Genomic DNA, 18,292 nt, shown 5'->3' with positions numbered 1-18,292 from the left:
CCATATGGAAACAGGGATCATTTAAAACACAGTAAACAGGGTCAAGTCACTATCCTACACAAAAACACTTCAATGGGTTCCCGTTGCACTTAATGATAGCCAATATGTCAGGCACTTTGCAGAGATTATCATGTATTACACATGTGCATTATTTTAGTCTTCACAACCCTGTGATTATCATCCTATTTTACAGATAAGGAAACTGATGATTGGAGAAATTAAGTAATTTGCCCAAACTGACAACTAGAACAGTGTAGAGTTAAGATTTGAACTCAGTCAGTCTGACTACAAAACCCAAGCCTCTCAATCACCACTATCCTGCCTTTCACTTAAGATGAAATCCAAATTCCCTAACATAACCTAAAAGACTCTGGCCTCCACCCCCTCTTTAGCACCATCTCCTTCTGCATCTCCATCGTTCAGTGTGTTCTAGCCATGTGGGTCTTCTTTCAGTGACTCTAATACCTTAAGGGGCCATGAAAATTATGTTTACTATGCTTTCATTATAGCACAGGGAAATGGCTAGGATATGACATTGAATGCACTGAATGAAAACACATAATTGCTTACATTATATATGCCTGAATGTGAGCAGCTTTGATTATTATACAGTCCCAAGTTATCCTGATTAAAATATTAAAACAATTGAGTTTTTATGGGCAGGTGATGGAAAACTTGAATGAACTTTTAGCAATGGGGGTGATATTTTTTTTTCTAATGACTCCCAGAAGAAAATGCTATTTTTAGTAGTCAACTTCCAGAAGAAAATGCTATTTTTTAGGAGTATGTTTAACTGAAAAAGCTTATATTTCCACTTAAATTTAGGCAGTTCTCCTTATTCTTCTCCTTCTTCTCCTTCTCTTTCTCCTTCAAGTAGGGCCTTGCTTTGTCACTCAGGCTGGAGTACAGTGGCACAATCGCAGCCCAACTGCTGGGTCCAAGTGATCCTCTAGCCTCAGCCTTCCAAACACTGCATTACAGATGCAAGGCACTGTGCCTGGCCTTAGGCAATTATTTTTGACAGAAGGTATGAAAACTAGTGTCACATTATAAAGTCCTCATCAAATATCTCATGCTTAAGCAAAGACCCCAAATCATAGTTTGTAGATTTATTGCAGCTTTCATTCAAAATATCTTTTTTATCATCTGCCACACAGGAAAACCTTGATATCTTCCTATCGGCCTAAAGAAATAAGAAACACAATAGGACCGTGATTAAACTTTTAAATATTAGGGAGTTTAGAGCCCCAGATATTCTATATGCAGACCACCATGCTCATGTTTATGTCTTTTTTTTTCTTACGTGTTAGAAATGTTTATTTGTCAAAAAATTATTAAAAAATGGGAGGAGTGGAGTAAAACAAGGCTAAATTTCAGCTAATACTGTAAGACCATCACAGGTCAGATATAAAAAAACAAACAACAACGAAACCCCCAATGGTTCTAGCAATTTCAGAAGATTAACTTCAACGTTAGAGTCCAGAACTAACAGAGAAGAGTAAAAGGCTGCTTGCCACTACACGGTCATTTTAAAGAGAAAGGAGATGCTGCAGGTAGGCAGGGAGAAGTGTTCAATTACTAGGAAAAGCAAGATAAGAGGGGTTCCAATGCACAGGAAAAAGGGGATGCCAGCATAATCCTTACCCAGGACTGTTCAGAGGCTGAGAATATAAGGAACAGAGTAAAAAGGCTACAGAGACTAGTATCAGGAGGAAAGAAAAGTCAACTTAAAAGAATCAAATTAAGAAAGAAAACATAGTTGGTCACAAACTTCTTTTGTTTACTGAAACGTGAAGCAATGGAAACATCCTGGCAAAGTGGACCGCACGGAGCAAGTTCTCATATATGCCCGCAGCGGAGGTTCAGTCCGCAATTATTCTACCTACAGTTTTTAAAAGGCTGAGCATCAGGCTCTGTCCATATACTGCTCCTGTTCATAACGGGCCATGCCATGTAGAGAATTCCGTGTAGCTGCTGAAGCCTGAGATAACTCACTCTCTGGCCCATAACCATAGCCCTCTCCAACTGTGGGGAGCATGGCTGCAGCGCGACGCGGTAAGGTTCCTGTCCGTTCCATAATAGGAGGAATTGGTGGCCGGAGCAGCAGCCATAGCAGCTGAAGTGGCAGCAGTGCGGGAGCTTGGCAATAGGTGTCTGTCGTAGGGATTAGCAGAAATAGAGTTGAGGTGGCTGGTCACAGTTGTACTTTGGACTTGAGGCAGATGGGACATGGTCTGCTCTGCCTAGTTATATGCAGAAGCTGCTGCTGCCGCTGTTGCTACTGCCTCATAAAAGCAGACCCAGCATTGCTAATAGTATCGCTTATAGATGCTCCATATGCATCGTTGTAATACCTGGATTCCCCATAGCCCACGGTATAAGGCATGTGAACTGCTCCATACTGTTCATTATACTGCTCAGTAAAGTCTGCCACACAACCTGTGTGATCTACTGGGCACTCTTTGGACCAGTGACCTTCTTTCTTACACTGATAGCAGCCACACTGGTCTCCCATCCCAGGGGCAGTTTGAAGCCGGCTTGTGGACAACTGCACGTGCATTATCTTGCCTTGAAACTCTGTGTCGTCAAGGCCCCTGACGGTCTCCACTGCATCCTCTGACCACTCCTCATACATTCCATGTGTATGAAAGCATAATCTTTCACGATGTCACATTCGATGACTGGATCATACTTCTCAAACTTGACTCGAAGCTCTTGGTTGGTACAAGTGGAACTGATGTTACCCACGTGTAACTTGGTTGAAGCTTTGCTCTTACTCTTGCTGGCTTCAATGTGATGTTCACCCCATGAAGCTTGTAGTAGTGCAGATTGTGTATGGCATCCTCAGCCGCTGTCTTGTCTTCTGTGTGTACAAAGCCGTAGTTCTTAATGATGTCATATTCCAGCACCTTCCCATACTGCTTGAAAAGAGAGCGGATCTCCTGCTCTGTGGCCTTCTGGGGCAGGTTTCTGATGAACAGCTTCACCATCCTGACAAGCGCCTCTGGATGGCAGCGGCAGAGGTAACTCCTGCATCAGAGAGAACCCTAAAAAATCATTTGTCTTGATAAGAGAAAAACTTCAGCCAAAATTAAATTTAAAAGAGTTTAACTGAGCAACGAACGATTCACAAATCCGGAGCCAGAGTAGGCTCAGAGACTCCAGGGCAGCCACATGGTGGAAGGAGATTTATGGACAGGAAAAGGAAAGTGACATGCAGAAAACGGAAGTGAGGTACAGAAACAGCCAGATTGGTTACAGCTCAGCGTTTGCCTTATTTGAACACAGTTTGAACAGTTGGCTATATATGATTAGTCAAAACTCAGAGATTGGCACATGTGTAGGCTACAGTGTGTTTACAGCTCCACTTGTTATAGTTCATCATGCATGGAGAAAACTTTAGGCCAAAATCAAAATATGTAAGGAGGCAGCTTTAGACTAAACTTGATTTAACAGCCTTAATAAGATCCCTGTTAAAAGGCTCACATTTCTGTAGAAGCTACAGTTTTTCAGTTCCAAGGATAGGTAAAAACAGGGCAGCACCATGATCTATAAAATCTAGAGTTATGGCTCAGAGTTAGGGCCTTTTCTTGGTGACATTGTGATGGTTGAGCTGGTCTACAATAAATCTGTGAGGGCAGAACTTGGAAGCGTTGGCTGCCTTCACGGCATGGAAGGTCTCAGCTCTGCGTACCACAGCGTGGTTGTGCTCCTGCCCCATGGTCAGGTAGGACGTGCCTGTGCAGTAGTAGTTCTCACGGTCTGCGGGGCGGCCGCTGGTGCTTCCAGATCCACTGCCTTCCAGGAATGCCACCACAAGAGAGGAGGGCAGTCAGGAACTTGGAGCCTGGGGCTGCACTCATCAGACAGCCAAGTCTTTTTGACCACTGAAGTACAGATGAAGTGTTTAACTATCTTCTTACAATATTTAACTTAATAATTTAGTTTAAAATGCATATACAAAATTATATGTATTAAAAAAACTTTTTTTTTTTGAGACGGAGTCTCGCTCTGCCGCCCAGGCTGGAGTGCAATGGCCGGATCTCAGCTCACTGCAAGCTCCGCCTCCTGGGTTCACGCCATTCTCCTGCCTCAGCCTCCCGAGTAGCTGGGACTACAGGCGCCCGCCACTTCGCCCGGCTAGTTTTTTGTATTTTTTAGTAGAGACGGGGTTTCACCGTGTTAGCCAGGATGGTCTCGATCTCCTGACCTCGTGATCCGCCCGTCTCGGCCTCCCAAAGTGCTGGGATTACAGGCTTGAGCCACCGCGCCCAGCCCAAAAAACTTTTTTTTTAAAATTGCCTTTTCCCACTCACATATTTTATGAAAACATTTTATTCAAACTTTTTAAAGTCATGTTTCATGTCAGTGTCTTCCATCACCTCTAAAGAGATGTTCTCTACCAATTTTCCTGACCACCTCACCTTCACTTCTACTCAAACGATTTGCAACATAGTATTTTCTTCTTAAAAACAAAAAATTTATTACAGACTGGGTATGGTGGCTCATGCCTGTAATCCCAGCATTTTGGGAGGCTAAGGAGGGAGGATCCCTTGGGGCCAGGAGTTCAAGACCAGCCTAAGCAACATAGGGATAACCCCATCTTTACCAAAAAAAAAAAAAAAAAAAAATTAGCCAGGCATGGTGGTATGCACCTATGGTACCAGCTACTCCAGAGGCTGATGTGAGATAATTGCTTGAGCCCAGGATTTGGAGGCTACAGTGAGCCATGATCATGCCACTGCACTCCAGCCTGGACAACAGAGCAAGATCCTGTCTCAAAAGCAAACAAAGAAACAAAATTTATTACAGAAAATTTCAAACACAAATAGAAGTATATAGAAATATCAACAAAGGTTGGGTGGGGTGGCTTATGGCTGTAATCCCAGCACGTTGGGAGGCTGAGGCTGGCGGGTCACAAGGTCAGGAGATCAAGACCATCCTGGCTAACATGGTGAAACCCCGTCTTTACCACAAATACAAAAAAAAATTAGCCGGGCGTGGTGGCACCACCTGTAGTCACAGCTACTTGGGAGGCTGAGGCAGGAGAATCCCTTGAACCTGGGAGGCGGAAGTTACAGTGAGCTGAGATTGTGCCACTGCACTCCAGCCTGGGCGACAGGGCAAGACTCCATCTCAAAAAAAAAAAAAAAAAAAAAAAAAAGAAACACCTCAACAACTATCAACTCATGGCCAACGTTTTGTTCATAATCCTCCATGCCCTCCTTCCTGAATTGTTTTTAAGCAAATCCCAGACATCTTATCATTTCACCCAAAAATATGTCAATATGTATCCCTAAGAGAAAGCTCTTTTAAAGAAATATAACTGCAATAGCATTATAGTACCTAAAAATTAATAATTTCTTCACATCATTAAACATGTAGTAAGTGTTCAGATTTCCCCAATTGTGCCAAAAAGTTGTTTAAATCAGGATCCAGACTAGGTCCATACCTTGCATTTAGTTGATATGTTTTTTAATTATCTTTTAATCTATGGGTGTCCTCCTTCCTCTAGCTCTTTTTTCCTTGCATACAATTCATTTGTTGATTGGCCCTTTAGAGTTTCTCACATCCGGAATTTTGCTGACTGCATTCCTGTGGTGTCTCGTAACATGTTCCTCTACTCACCTTTATCTCCTGGAACTAGTAGGTAGCTCTGGAGACTTTATCACATTCACATTCTATTTATTGGCAAGAATATTTCTTAGCACTTTCATCAAGAGGCTAACTGGTTGGTTGTTTTTCTTTTTGTGTTATTATAGCCATTAATCATCACTACCTAGATTCACTATTTCAGAAAGGGTGCAAAATGGTGACACTCTGATTCTATCATTTCTTCCTCATTTGTTAGCTAGAATACTTCTCTAAGGAAAAATGTTCTCTTATGAGCTTTCGATCGCGCTAAGGTGCAGTCTTCAGGAAAGGCAAGATAAATGTGTGATTCCTTCTCTTTATTAGTTTTCAGAATAATGAGTTGGTTTCCTAACATCCATCAAGAGTGACCTAATGTCTGTGTATTACTTAGTTTTATTTTTGGGTGGTCATGGTGGCTCATGCCTGTAATCCCAACACTTCGGGAGGTCAAAGTGGGAGGATCACTTTAGCCTGGGAGGTTGAGGCTCCAGTGAGCTATCATCACACCATTGCACTCCAGCCTGGGCAACGGAACAAGACCTTTTCTCAAAACAAAAATGGCTGGGCGTGGTGGCTTACACCTGTAATCCCAGCACTTTGGGCAGCCAAAGTGGGCAGATAACTTGAGGTCAGGAGTTCAAGACCAGCCTGCCAATATGGTGAAACCCCATCTCTACTAAAAATACAAAAATTAGCCAGGCATGGTGGTGCGCACCTGTAATCCCAGCTATTCAGGTGGCTGAGGCAGGAGAATTGCTTGAACCCAGGAGATGGATGCTACAGTGAGCTAAGATCATGCCACTGCACTCTAGCCTGGGCAACAGAGTGAGACTCTGTCTCAAACAAAAACAAAAATAAAAACTTAGTTTTGTTTTATCTTATTTGGGATATACTACTTTTTATTTTATATAGGTTCCTGACCCTGGAATTTTTATTATAAGCTACAATCAACCAGTTATAAACTATTAAGATAGTTGACCTTTTTTTCAGTGGATAATCATATTTTATCGACAGATGTTGAATTTTTGAGATGGAATTCACATACCATGCAACTCACAATGTAAAGTGTACAATCCAATATTTTTTAGTATATTCACAGATATATGTAACCATCACCACAATCAGCTTTAAAACATTTTCATCACTTCAAAAAGAAATCTCCATACCCTTTAACTACCACCTTCTTATCTACCCATCCCCTCCCCCAGGCCCAAGTAACCTGTGATCTAATTTCTGATCTATAGAGTTCCCTGTCTGGGACTTTCATACAAATTGAATCATATATTATGTGATCCTTTGTGACTTGCTTCTTTTACTTGGCATGATATGTTCAAGGGTTGTCCATGTTGTAGCATATACCAGTACTTCATTTCTTTCTACAGTCAAATAATATTCCACTGTATAAATATACAATGTCTTGTTTATCCATTCATCAGTTGATAAACATTTGGGTGTTTCCAGCTTTTGGCTATTAGGAAGAAAGTTGCTATAAACATTCATGTACATGTTTCTATGTGGACATATGTTTTCATTTTGCTTGGGTACATACCTGGAGTAGAATATGGTAATACTATATTTAATCATTTGAGGAACTGTCAGACGCTTTTTCAAAGCAGCTGCACCATTTTACATTCCCACTTGCAGTGTATGAGAATTCTAATTTCTCCACATCCTCAACAACATTTGTGGTTATCTGACTTTTTGTTTCCAGCCAACCTAGTTGGTATGAAGTAGTATCTTATTGTAGTTTTGATTTGTCCTTCTGTGACTTATAATTCTAAGCATCTCTTCATGTGTTTATTGGTCTCTTATACAGTTTTCTTGGAGAAATGTCTATTCAGATACTTTGCCCATCTTTAATTGGATTTTTTTTTTATTGAGTTATAGGACAGATAATTTTTCTAATTTGCCACATAGGTATGTATTAATATAATCACTTATATTTTTAAAGTAATTTTTTAAAAACTTACTTTATAAATGTAACCAGCACTTAAAATTGTGTAGTAATAACCTCAAGGTTATTACTGACTCAGTAATAGGGTGAATTATTGACTCCATATTAAGTTTTTCAGTAACTTTTAAATGTTCCAGCAGATGACCTCAATAAACGTGAAGAACTAACATTGGCTGAAGTTTTTTTCAAACTAACATGTCTTCTCTAAACAGTAAGTTGTTATTCAAAACAAAATAATTGAGAAGGAACCTTCTACAGTATGATCAACTTTGTAAGGACTTGAACATATGGTGACTCTTTTCTGAGGAATATTTTTACGAAAATCCTGTCTTTTATTGGATGTATGTGGTACATTACATAATTTACAACTCTGTTTTAAAATAAAGCCCATGTAGCCCACATTATTGGATGACATTAGTCCCTGTGCATTACTGCTGGGTTGTAGGAGATTGCAGTGTTAAATGACATCACACAGGAAGTGTTTAACACAGTCTACGACCTGCCTGTGAGAATATCCTTCTTCAACTTAGACTCCAGAGGAAATGAGTCTTTCCACTGAAAGGTGTTAAACATGTCCCTCCCACGGTTACAGTGCTCAAGAGAAAACTGACTGGGCAGAGAGATTACAGCCCCAAGGAGAGCATAGGTGAATAGCCCACTGGAGGGAGCTTAGTGGTCAACCATTGTACTTAGCAGGGGAAACAGAACTGACGCATCACATGGCTTCTGGTGAGGTCCATACATAGCAAGGCAGCAGGCCACAAGCAATTCTGTGGACTGCTGGAAGAAATGCATGCTGGAAAAAGGTTACCACTAATTCTTTATGAGGAAGAACTAGGGTCTGGAGTCATATGTCACTGTTCATTTTTTGTAGTTTGTTGCATGTAATCTTGTAAGCAAACTCTAGTTCTTTTCACAATGAGTGGATTGGTCATTCTCAACAAATTATTGTCTTCCTAAAGTTCTAAATATAAAAAGCTCTTTAGGTATAGATAAATTAGGTAGACCACAACTAATTATTAACTCAAGATTCTGTTTTTGCAGTGATCAATCATATATCAGCAGCCTCCCTTACAAAATTACTAATACAGCCACAAGGATGTGTTACTCATAAAAAATATTGTTTTTATTTATTTATTTACTTATTTTTGGAGAGAAGGTCTTGCTCTGTTGCCCAGGCTGTAGTGCAGTGGCATGATATTGGCTCACTGCAACCTCTGCCCCCGGATTCAAGTGATTCTTGTGCCTCAGCCTCCCAAGTAGCTGGGATTACAGGCACACGCCACCATGCCTGGCTAATTTTTGTATTTTTAGTAGAGACAGGGTTTCACCATGTTGGCCAGGCTGGTATCGAACTGCTGGCCTCAAGTGATCTGCCTGCCTAAGCCTCCCAAAGTGCTGGGATTACAGGCATGAGCCACCATGTCCACCCCAGAAAATATTCTTAATGGAAATATACCAACACAGTGATTTTAGTACATTTTTAATGGGGGTCTTATAATAAGAGTATTTATCCTACTTCTTTTTTCTATTTTTCTAATTGTACATAATGGGAATTTTTTTAAAAAACAAAAACTAATAAAAAATAAACAAAGCTTATTCCTAAATGATTCAGATTTGTTACAGTTTCTATAGTAGTGCTTTCCACCCTTGAAATATTGACCAAAATAGATTACTTCTAGTTCAAATAATTAGGTTATAGAAAAACATTAAGAATTTGCCTATACAACATTAATGTGTTGAGGTTTTACAGAGCTAAGCCCTTTTTTCCTCACCCAAGTTTAAGACCAACTGAGAGATAGACACAAGAGTCAGACAGTTGAAGATCAAGACTTCATCTTGGGCTGGGCACCATGGCTCATACCTGCAATCCCAGAACTTTAGGAGGCAGAGGCAGGCGGATCACATGAGGTCAGGAGTTCAAGACCAGCCTGGCCAACATGGCAAAACCTCGTCTCTACTAAAAATATAAAAATTAGCCCAGTGCGGTGGCGCACGCCTGTAATTCCAGCTACTCGGAGGCTGAGGCAGGAGAATCGCTTGATCCCAAGGGGAGGAGGTTGCAGTGAGCCTAGATCGCACCACTGCACTCCAGCCTGGGCAACAGCGTGAGACTGTGTCTCAAAAAAACAAAAACAACAACAATAACAACAAAAATGAAAAAAAAAACTTTATCTTGATTGCTGGTAAAGCTAGAGTGGAGAACATGGTTTTAGATCTGTGACTTACATTTTGTCCCAAATTAAACTTGTCTGCTTGGTCACAGGAAGAGTTGGAAAGCCATAGGCTTTCTTCACAGGGATGGAATGTGCTCCACTAACAACACTATGTAGAGAACAGACTAAAAACATACTCTCTGCAGGCAGCCGAGATAACAGGGAAGTGGAGTCCAAGAGGCTAAGTCATGCATGCCCAGTTCTTATGCCCAAACACCAGAGGTAGGGGGGTAAAAAGAGACCAGGGATGTTACTTTAAGAAAAGAAGTCTTCCATACAGAACTATGAGACCAAGGGAAATGAATAATCCTAAGCCACCTGAAACAATAATAAATGGTAAAAACTTCAGCCAGGTAACCAGGGCCATGTGATACTAAGAAAGAGTTTTGACAGGTTATGTGTGTTTTTTTGTTTGTTTGTTTATTTGTTTTTTGAGACAGGGTCTCACTGGTTGTGGGTTTGTTTTTCCTAGGGACTCTGTCCCCTAGGCTGGAGTGCAGTGGCATGATCTTGCCTCACTGCAGCCTCCACCTCCCGGGTTCAAGCAATTCTTGTGCCTCAGCCTCCCAAATAGCTGGGATTACAGGCGTGAGCCACCATATGCAGCCCATTTTGGCTATGTTTGAAACTAAATTGATTTTTAAAATTTGGGGTTCACATAAATGGCAAAAATAAACTTATTAAGCAGAGGAACCTGTTGTATTTTGAAAAACAAATGAGAGCTTTCTTTTTTTAAATGTGCAATAATATTTTCCCTTGATTTATGCTTCTTTCAAATTCCACAAATTAAAAATGACTTGCAAATTAAAACAAAAATTAGAAAAACATTGTCATGTCTAACAGAATTCTCTCTCCCTTCTCTAAACACTACTTAGCCAGAAACAGAGAAATAAAAACTTCTCTAAAAGAGGGTAGAGAAGCTGTTGTTTGTTTTGTAAAAGTTAATTCAGTGTGCAAAGCTAGTAAGGAAAGCCCATCCTCTTAGCTGGAGTTGCATAATCTTCAAAGAAGAGTCCCTGGAGAGTCATAACCAGAAATGTTGATTCAACACACACATTTGCTGTGCAAGACTTCTGGCCTTCATCCAGACTCCTTGGGACAAGGTGTCCACATGCGCCTGAATGCCGCCAAGGAGATGGCAGGTAAGAAGATTTTCACATAGGTATTTCAGTGTACAAACCTCTTGCACCACATTTGTCCACTCAGGTATTAAACTAAATCCCTTTCCACACTGCAATGTGACTGAACCTGAGGAAAATAATCTTCCATACCAGGCACAAATGAATATTTCTGCTTAGGAGCAACCAGAAGTCCAGGAGTGAGAACAGAGTTCTCTAAGGCAATTGCCTCTGGCAGCCACAGGCTGAGATACCTGGGGTCTGTCTTTACTGAGAGACCTTGAGACCCTTAAGCCTCTTTTAGTCTATTTTCTCATCTCAAAAATACAGAAGCTGGATTTATCAGGTGGGAACTGCCTTGAGATTCTATGATACTTTAGTTTCTTTCTATCCAAACATTCTTATGGCAATCCAATAAGTTAAGGTGAAATTTATTTCAGTGATTGATTATTCAGCTAAAGCCAATTCAAAAAAAAAAAAAAAAAAAACCCAGACTTTATCGCTGTGCAATACATCCATGTAACAAATCTGCACTTGTACTCCCTAAATCTACAAAGATAAAAAATGTATTTTTTAAATAAAAAAATAAAAACCCAGCCAGGCATGGTGGCTCACATCTGTAACCTCAACACTTTGGGAGGTGAGGCAGGCAGACCCTTTGAGGAGTTTGAGACCAGCCTAGGCAACATGGCAATACCTCGTCTCTACAAAAAATACAAAAATTAGAGGCCAATGTGGAGGATCGCTCACTTGAGCCTAGGAGGTTGAGGCTACAGTGAGTCGTGATTGTGCCATTGCCCTCCGGCTTGGGCGACAGAGCAAGACCCTGTTTTAAAAAAAAAAAAAAAGAAAAAGAAAAAACCTGTAAGCTAGGCTTGTGTGCAAGCACATGCCTACACACACACACACACACACACACACACACACACTTCACTCTTAAAATAAGGGGCTTGAAATTATTTCAGTTGTTTGTTCACACAGGCCCAAATTGCTCAACACTGGGTTTCATGTTGCCGCTATTGACATGTTAATTGTACTGGATTGTTTTCTGTCCTCTCAAACTGTCCTAGCCTCTCTTTAAGCAGAATGGATTTCTAAACACGGGTCCTCAAAACAGGACGGTGGAGCCAGCCCCACATGCTTAGGGGCATGTAAGAGCTAAACGTGCTGATGTGCTAACTATGTGCCTGAAAGATGGATATGACACAAGGACAATAAACAGTGGTTGATTGAAGGAAAAATTCCTGAAAAATTGAAGACAAATACATCTTTCACTAAACAGAATCAAGTTTTATGTGTTGTAGGACAAGTATCTAGGACTACATTTTGAAAATGTAAATGTAAAAAGAACACTGGATTTAGGTTCAAATTCATTTCTGCCATTTACTATGCAACTTTGGGCAAGATCCTTAAGCACTGTCTCTGAGCTTTGGTTTCTCCTCTAAAAGTGTAGATTAGACACCCACCTCAAAGGAAAGGTTGTGATGGTTAATACTAAGTGTTAACCTGATTGAAGGATACAAAATATTGATCCTGGGTGTGTCTGTGAGGGTGTTGCCAAAGGAGATAAACATTTGAGTCAGTGGGCTGGGAAAGGCAAACCCACCCTTAATCTGGGTGGACACAATCTAATCAGCTGCCAGCATGGCTAGAATATAAAAAGAGAAACTGGCCTAACCTCCTGGCCTGTATCTTTCTCCCACGCTGGATGCTTCCTGCCCTTGAACATCGGACTCCAAGTTCTTCAGTTTCGGGACTTGGACTGGCTCTCCTTGCTCCTCAGCTTGCAGACAGCCTATTGTGGGACCTTGTGATCATGTGAGTTAATACTTAATAAACTTTCCTATATATATATATGTAGTTCTGTCCTCTAAAGAACACTAATACAGTGGTTTTGAAGATTGAATAGGAAACTGTAAAAGTGCCTGGTATAGTACTTAATATACTCAAAAGTTTTTATTTGGATATCAAAATAATTATTTTATCATTTGAGAAATCTTTTTGAAAAGGAAATAATAATGCTAATTGATTGATATGTGTGTGTGTGTGTGTGTGTGTGTCTGCATGTGATTTTTAAAATGGAGTCTTATAAAAATTTTCCCCAGATATGACGTGTCCATCATTCTGTCACACAGGGCACCCACCACTCAGAGAAAACATCCATCCTCCGCCCCTCCACACACATCAAGTTCTTATCCAAGAGAAGTTTCTCCTTTCCTTTTTATGCCAACATGGTTAGCTCATATTTCCTTTACTAGTGACCAATATCACTTTACCCATCTATTTTAGGATAGCTTTTCCAGAAACTATGAAAGGCAGAATAAAATTCCCCCTGTTTCAAAGACCTACAAAGCAGTAGCTGATTCACCAACTTCTGCTGGAGATGGTACAAGGAGCCTATATTCACTGTCTCAAATGCATTTTTTTTCCTGCTGTGGCATAACTCTGCAAAAGCTAAGGAGAGCAAGTGTCCTCAAAAGAAAGGCAGTGTTAAAACTCCCTGTTTAAAAAAATATAAAAACTGGCCGGCCGTGGTGGCTCACACCTGTAATCCCAGCACTTTGGGAGGTTGAGGCAAGTGGATCACTTGAGGTCAGGAGTTTGAGAGCAGCCTGGCCAACATGGTGAAATCCCATCTCTACTAAAAATACAAAAATTAGCCGGGCATGGTGGCAGGCACCTGTAATCTCATCTAGTCGGGAGGCTGAGGCAGGAGAATTGCTTGAACCCAGGACGTGGAGGTTGCAGTGAGCTGAGATCGCATCACTGCACTCTAGCCTGGGTAACAGAGCAAGACTCCTCCTCAAAACAAACAAACAAACAAACAAAAAACCACTTCAGCTTCTAGCTTAGTGCTGGACATGCAGTGAAGGGTGCAAAAAAGCTTAAGAAGGAAAATGGAACAAGCACTGTGTCTACGGTCTTCACAACTGAGACTTAGTTTCTCTTCCTGCAGTATAAATATAATTGCCCTCCCTCTCTCCACTGGTTATTGAGAGGACCACATGACCATGAGTGGCAGCAATACATTACCTAAGTTATTATTATTGTTGTTATTCATCATGCATTCAACAAATACTGAGATCACTGTTCTAGGCTCTGGGGATAGAGCATTAAATCATCAGACTAAGATGTTTGCCCCTTGTGCAGTTTCCTAAGTAATTGTAAGATATTTTTAGTTTGGGAATAGTTCTAAGTAGGAAATAAACAGAGCAAAGTAATTAAAAAACAAAACAAAACAAGACAAAAAACAGGGTGGAGATGGGAGTGGTTCTAGGTTAGTCAGTCCTTTTTGATGGGGATTTGGGAGCTGAGTCCTGAGCAATGGGAAAGAACCAGCCATGAAAAGAGATGGAGGAGGAGCACTCTGTTCTAAGAAGAGCATCTGCACTTCTTCGTGCGGGTCCTGAGTTGGGCATGAGATTAATGTGTCAACAGACTAGAAAGACAGCCCGTGTTCTTGGAGCACAGTGAGCAAGGGAGAGGGACAGAGGATGAAGTCAGAAAACAGATGGAAACCAGTGCATCTAGGTCATGGTAAGGATTATTCCAGAAATCTGCTGAAATGCACACGTTCCTGTTTAATTGCCTTGACACACAATAGGCACTTAATAAATATTTATATTCATTGATTTCCTACAGACACAATGTCTTAGATAAATATGTGATCTAACAGTCATCTAATTGACCAGGGCTCTGAGCAAATGGCAGATGTACCAGCATAACCTTTTTAAAGAAGACAGTAATGCGGGTTGCATTCCAGGGAGCGGAATCCAGAGGTGGGCTTCTCATCTGCAGTGGATTGAATGTTTGTGACTCCCAAAAATTCATATCTTTAAATCTTAACCCCCAATTTGATGATGTTTTTTGGAGGTTAGCCTTTGGTCATGAGGGTGGACTCCTTAGGAATGGGATTAGTACACTTTTAAAAGAAACCTCAGAGAGCTTGTTTGCCCTATTTGCCATGTGAGGACATAGCAAGGACCAGGAAGAGGCCCTCATCAGACACTGGATCTGGCAGCTCCTTAATCTCGAATAGACCGGCCTCTAGAACCGTGATAAAACAAATTTCTGTTGTTCATAAGCTACCCAGTCTATGGTATTCTGTTATAGCAACCCAAACAAGATAAGACATCATCCATCTTGGAAGAAACCTCTCCTATTTCACTGTAAATTGCAGATTCCACCAACACCCTGCCAACCACCAAGAACTGATCTCAATGTTAGTGTCATGTCTTCTGGGTACCAAGACTTCGAAGCCATCTCTGGGGAGTGTGGGAGGGAAAAAACCAACAGCTCAAGACCCATTCTCTACTCCTTTCTAGCAATGCAACTTTGAGCAAGTGAATTACCTAATAACAATAAAGGTAAGTGTTTATGTAGTGCTTTCTATGGGGTCGACATTGTTCTAAAGACCTTATTTGTATTATCTCATTTAATCTTTAAGAGGGCATAATAATAGTGCCTACTTCATAGGCTGAGATGGGAGTTGCAAATCAGTTAATGTTTGTTCCCTCCCCCTTTTTCTGTGAAGACTAAAATGTCTGCCTTCAAAAGCACTAGAAGAGATAACGTGTATGAAGTGATGCTTGATAGTGGGTGCTCAACATATTGTAGCTGTAATAATAATGATGTTATCAAGTCTCCCTCATTGAAGCTCTAGGTTAGCTGGAGGGTCAAAGTCCTGCTGAGTAACTTGCAAAAGTCAGGTATTTGGGGTACATCTTGCTGCTAACTTATCCTAGAGACTGATTAAGAGCCTGGAGCAAACTAGATACTTAATAAATATTCTTTCCTCTCTGCTGAGACCCAGAGCTACCTGAAAAGGTAGCTGTCCTATCTCAGAGAATACAACTCAGTATTTATTAACTATAGAAAAGAAGGTCGGGTGTGGTGGCTTATCCCTGTAATCCCAGCACTTTGGGAGGCCTAGGCAGGAGGACTGCTTGAGCCTAGGAGTTTGAGACCAGCCTGAGCAACATAACAAGACCCCAACTCTACAGAAAATAAAAAATTAGCTGTGGTGGTGGCATAAACCTGTGGTCTCAGCTACTCAGAAGGCTGAGGCAGGAGGATCACTTGAGCTTAGGAGGTCAAGGCTGCAGTGAGTTGTGATGGCACCACTACACTCTAGCCTAGGTGACAGAGCGAGATCCTGTCTCAAAAAAACAAACAAAAACAAAACTCTAAAAAAGAAAATCTAAATCTTTGTTTAAGGTGTTACTCTCCAATGTTCAAATTCATGCCTCAGCAGAGAAGTTGACAATCAGAACGTGAGGAAGGGGCCCAGCACCTCTGTCAGCCACATCAAGACTGGCCTGAGAGTAAGAGGCAACAGCAGTGTCATGGCCAAGCAGAAGAAAGGGTTAGGGGAGCTGGCTCAGGGAGATGGGCTCAAAACAGTGAGAATAACCCCTGGTAATAAGGCAAGGAAGTAAACAGTGTTCATAAGCCAAGATTTCGCAAGCAAGATCTGCCTGTGTATCAGTTTATGAACCCGATATTATCCCATACATACGGTACCATATCCAACAGGCCCCAGGGGATAAGAGTTGAGGGGCCTCTTATATGCCTCCCTTACCACAGCCTGCCACAAGATCTCACCTTAGAAGACGGACCCTTTGAGGCTAATGTCTCTTTCTCCAAAGACCTCTGTGAAATGCCAAGGTCTGACTTGAGAAAGGTAATACATCTATCCATTAGCACCTACCCACAAATGAGTGTGTTGTCTTAGTAGATAAGCCAGCTCTCGTGTTAAGAAACTAAGAGTAGAGTTCAGAGATAGGACACAAATCAGAAAACCCGCTGTCAGTTCTAAAACAGGCCAAAAAAATAACAATAAATCTGAGGTTTAAAAAAAAAAAATCAGAACAACGGTTGCCTCAGAGGGGGATTGACTGGGAAGGTACATGAAGGAATCAGGGGAGGGGGAAATTCTATGTTGTGAAAGGGAGTAAGTTACATGGGTGATGTATCCATTTGCCAAACTTGGACAGCTAAGAGCCCAAGAGCTGAATATTTCAATGTACGTAAATTTTACCTTAAACAACTCTTAAGAAAAATAATAATGCAATGGGAGAGTGGAGGTATAGATAATATAGAGGGCAGAATGGGATGGGTACATGAGTGTTCATTATAGTATTAGAGTTACTTTGTATATGTTTAGAATTTTCCATAATAAAAAAGCTAAGAAAAGTCTTAGGAGCAGCGGAAGGTAAGACTGGGACCAAGAAGGGGCTCTGTGGGATGAGGACCAACACAGTCAAAGGACCGCATGTGGAATACATGAAAATGTCATGGGGAGGGATGAAGGAGCCTTTTGTCCCCTGCACATTTCTTGTCAAATTTAATCCCACGTGTTATATATTCTTTTGCCTTATGAATCCGATCTTTTTCCATTTAATTTTCTAACTGTATAAAAGAAAGCTAATATTTTCATGTGTTTGCACAGGCCACTGTATTAATAGTTACAAGCTTCCTAAGAGGAGGGGAACTAGAAGGTTACAATGCTGTTTAAATGTGTCCCAGGCCAGCCCTGCTCATACCAAGTGAGAGAACTTCAGAGGAGAGGGACCCACAAACCCAAACTGAAATTGCTTCAGAAACTTCCACATGTAGATTGTTGTATTCCCAGAAATGATTCTCATCACACAAAAAAATTGGGGGTTGGGGTAGGTTAGTGAATAGCCTTCATGTGTAGATAGATTTCTCCACCAGGGGATAGAGTTGACAGAACGAGGCCTGCAAACTCATGGAAATTAGCAGTAATGAGACATAAACAGTCAAACCTCAAAATAACATCTCTGGCCTTTAGAATCAACACAGCTCTCCTGTCAGCCTGCACCTGGCCCGTCCGGCTGGGTCTGGGAGCCAGTGGGGTTTTAGGCCCCTTTTAACAGCTGCCAAGAGCACATTACTCATGGCCGGGATGTTGGCCTTTTATGTTGCCACAAGTGGCCCAGCCGTTGTTTGGACCTGGCGGAGTCCATTGTAGGTTTTTCTCAGGGCTGGGGCTTTGTTCTTTGATTTTTCCAGAAGCTCCAGTTTGTCCAAATGTTACCCATGTGCAGTGAGCAAGCCCCCCATGCTCCTGTGCTGGCCTACAGCCATGCTCACTGCCTGGCAGCATCCTCCAGCCCCTGGAGAAGCAGGGCAAGAGGCTGAAGTTAGAACAGCAGAAGGTTACAACCTCACCCTAAGAAACTGTTTGACCTGCCTTGTCAGGGTCCATGTTCTTAACACAGTGCAAAGAGCTGGGAGGAGGCAGATTAACACAAAAACTGCTTATTACAGGCATACCTGTGAAACTACAAAAAAAGCCTAATTGTAATACCTGTGTTTGAAATACACCCTTGAAATAAGTTGGTTGG

General features: G+C 41.3%; 1 pseudogene; it reads right to left on the bottom strand.

Moving 5' to 3' along the window:
- Positions 1-1,906: 1,906 nt before the first annotated feature.
- Positions 1,907-3,051, bottom strand: LOC126961146 (RNA-binding protein 4B-like; annotated as a pseudogene).
- Positions 3,052-18,292: the final 15,241 nt, after the last annotated feature.

The sequence above is a fragment of the Macaca thibetana genome, chromosome 8 (genome assembly GCF_024542745.1).
Source record: "Macaca thibetana thibetana isolate TM-01 chromosome 8, ASM2454274v1, whole genome shotgun sequence".
Classification (NCBI taxonomy): domain Eukaryota; kingdom Metazoa; phylum Chordata; class Mammalia; order Primates; family Cercopithecidae; genus Macaca; species Macaca thibetana.
This window is presented reverse-complemented; position numbering and strand designations above follow the sequence as displayed.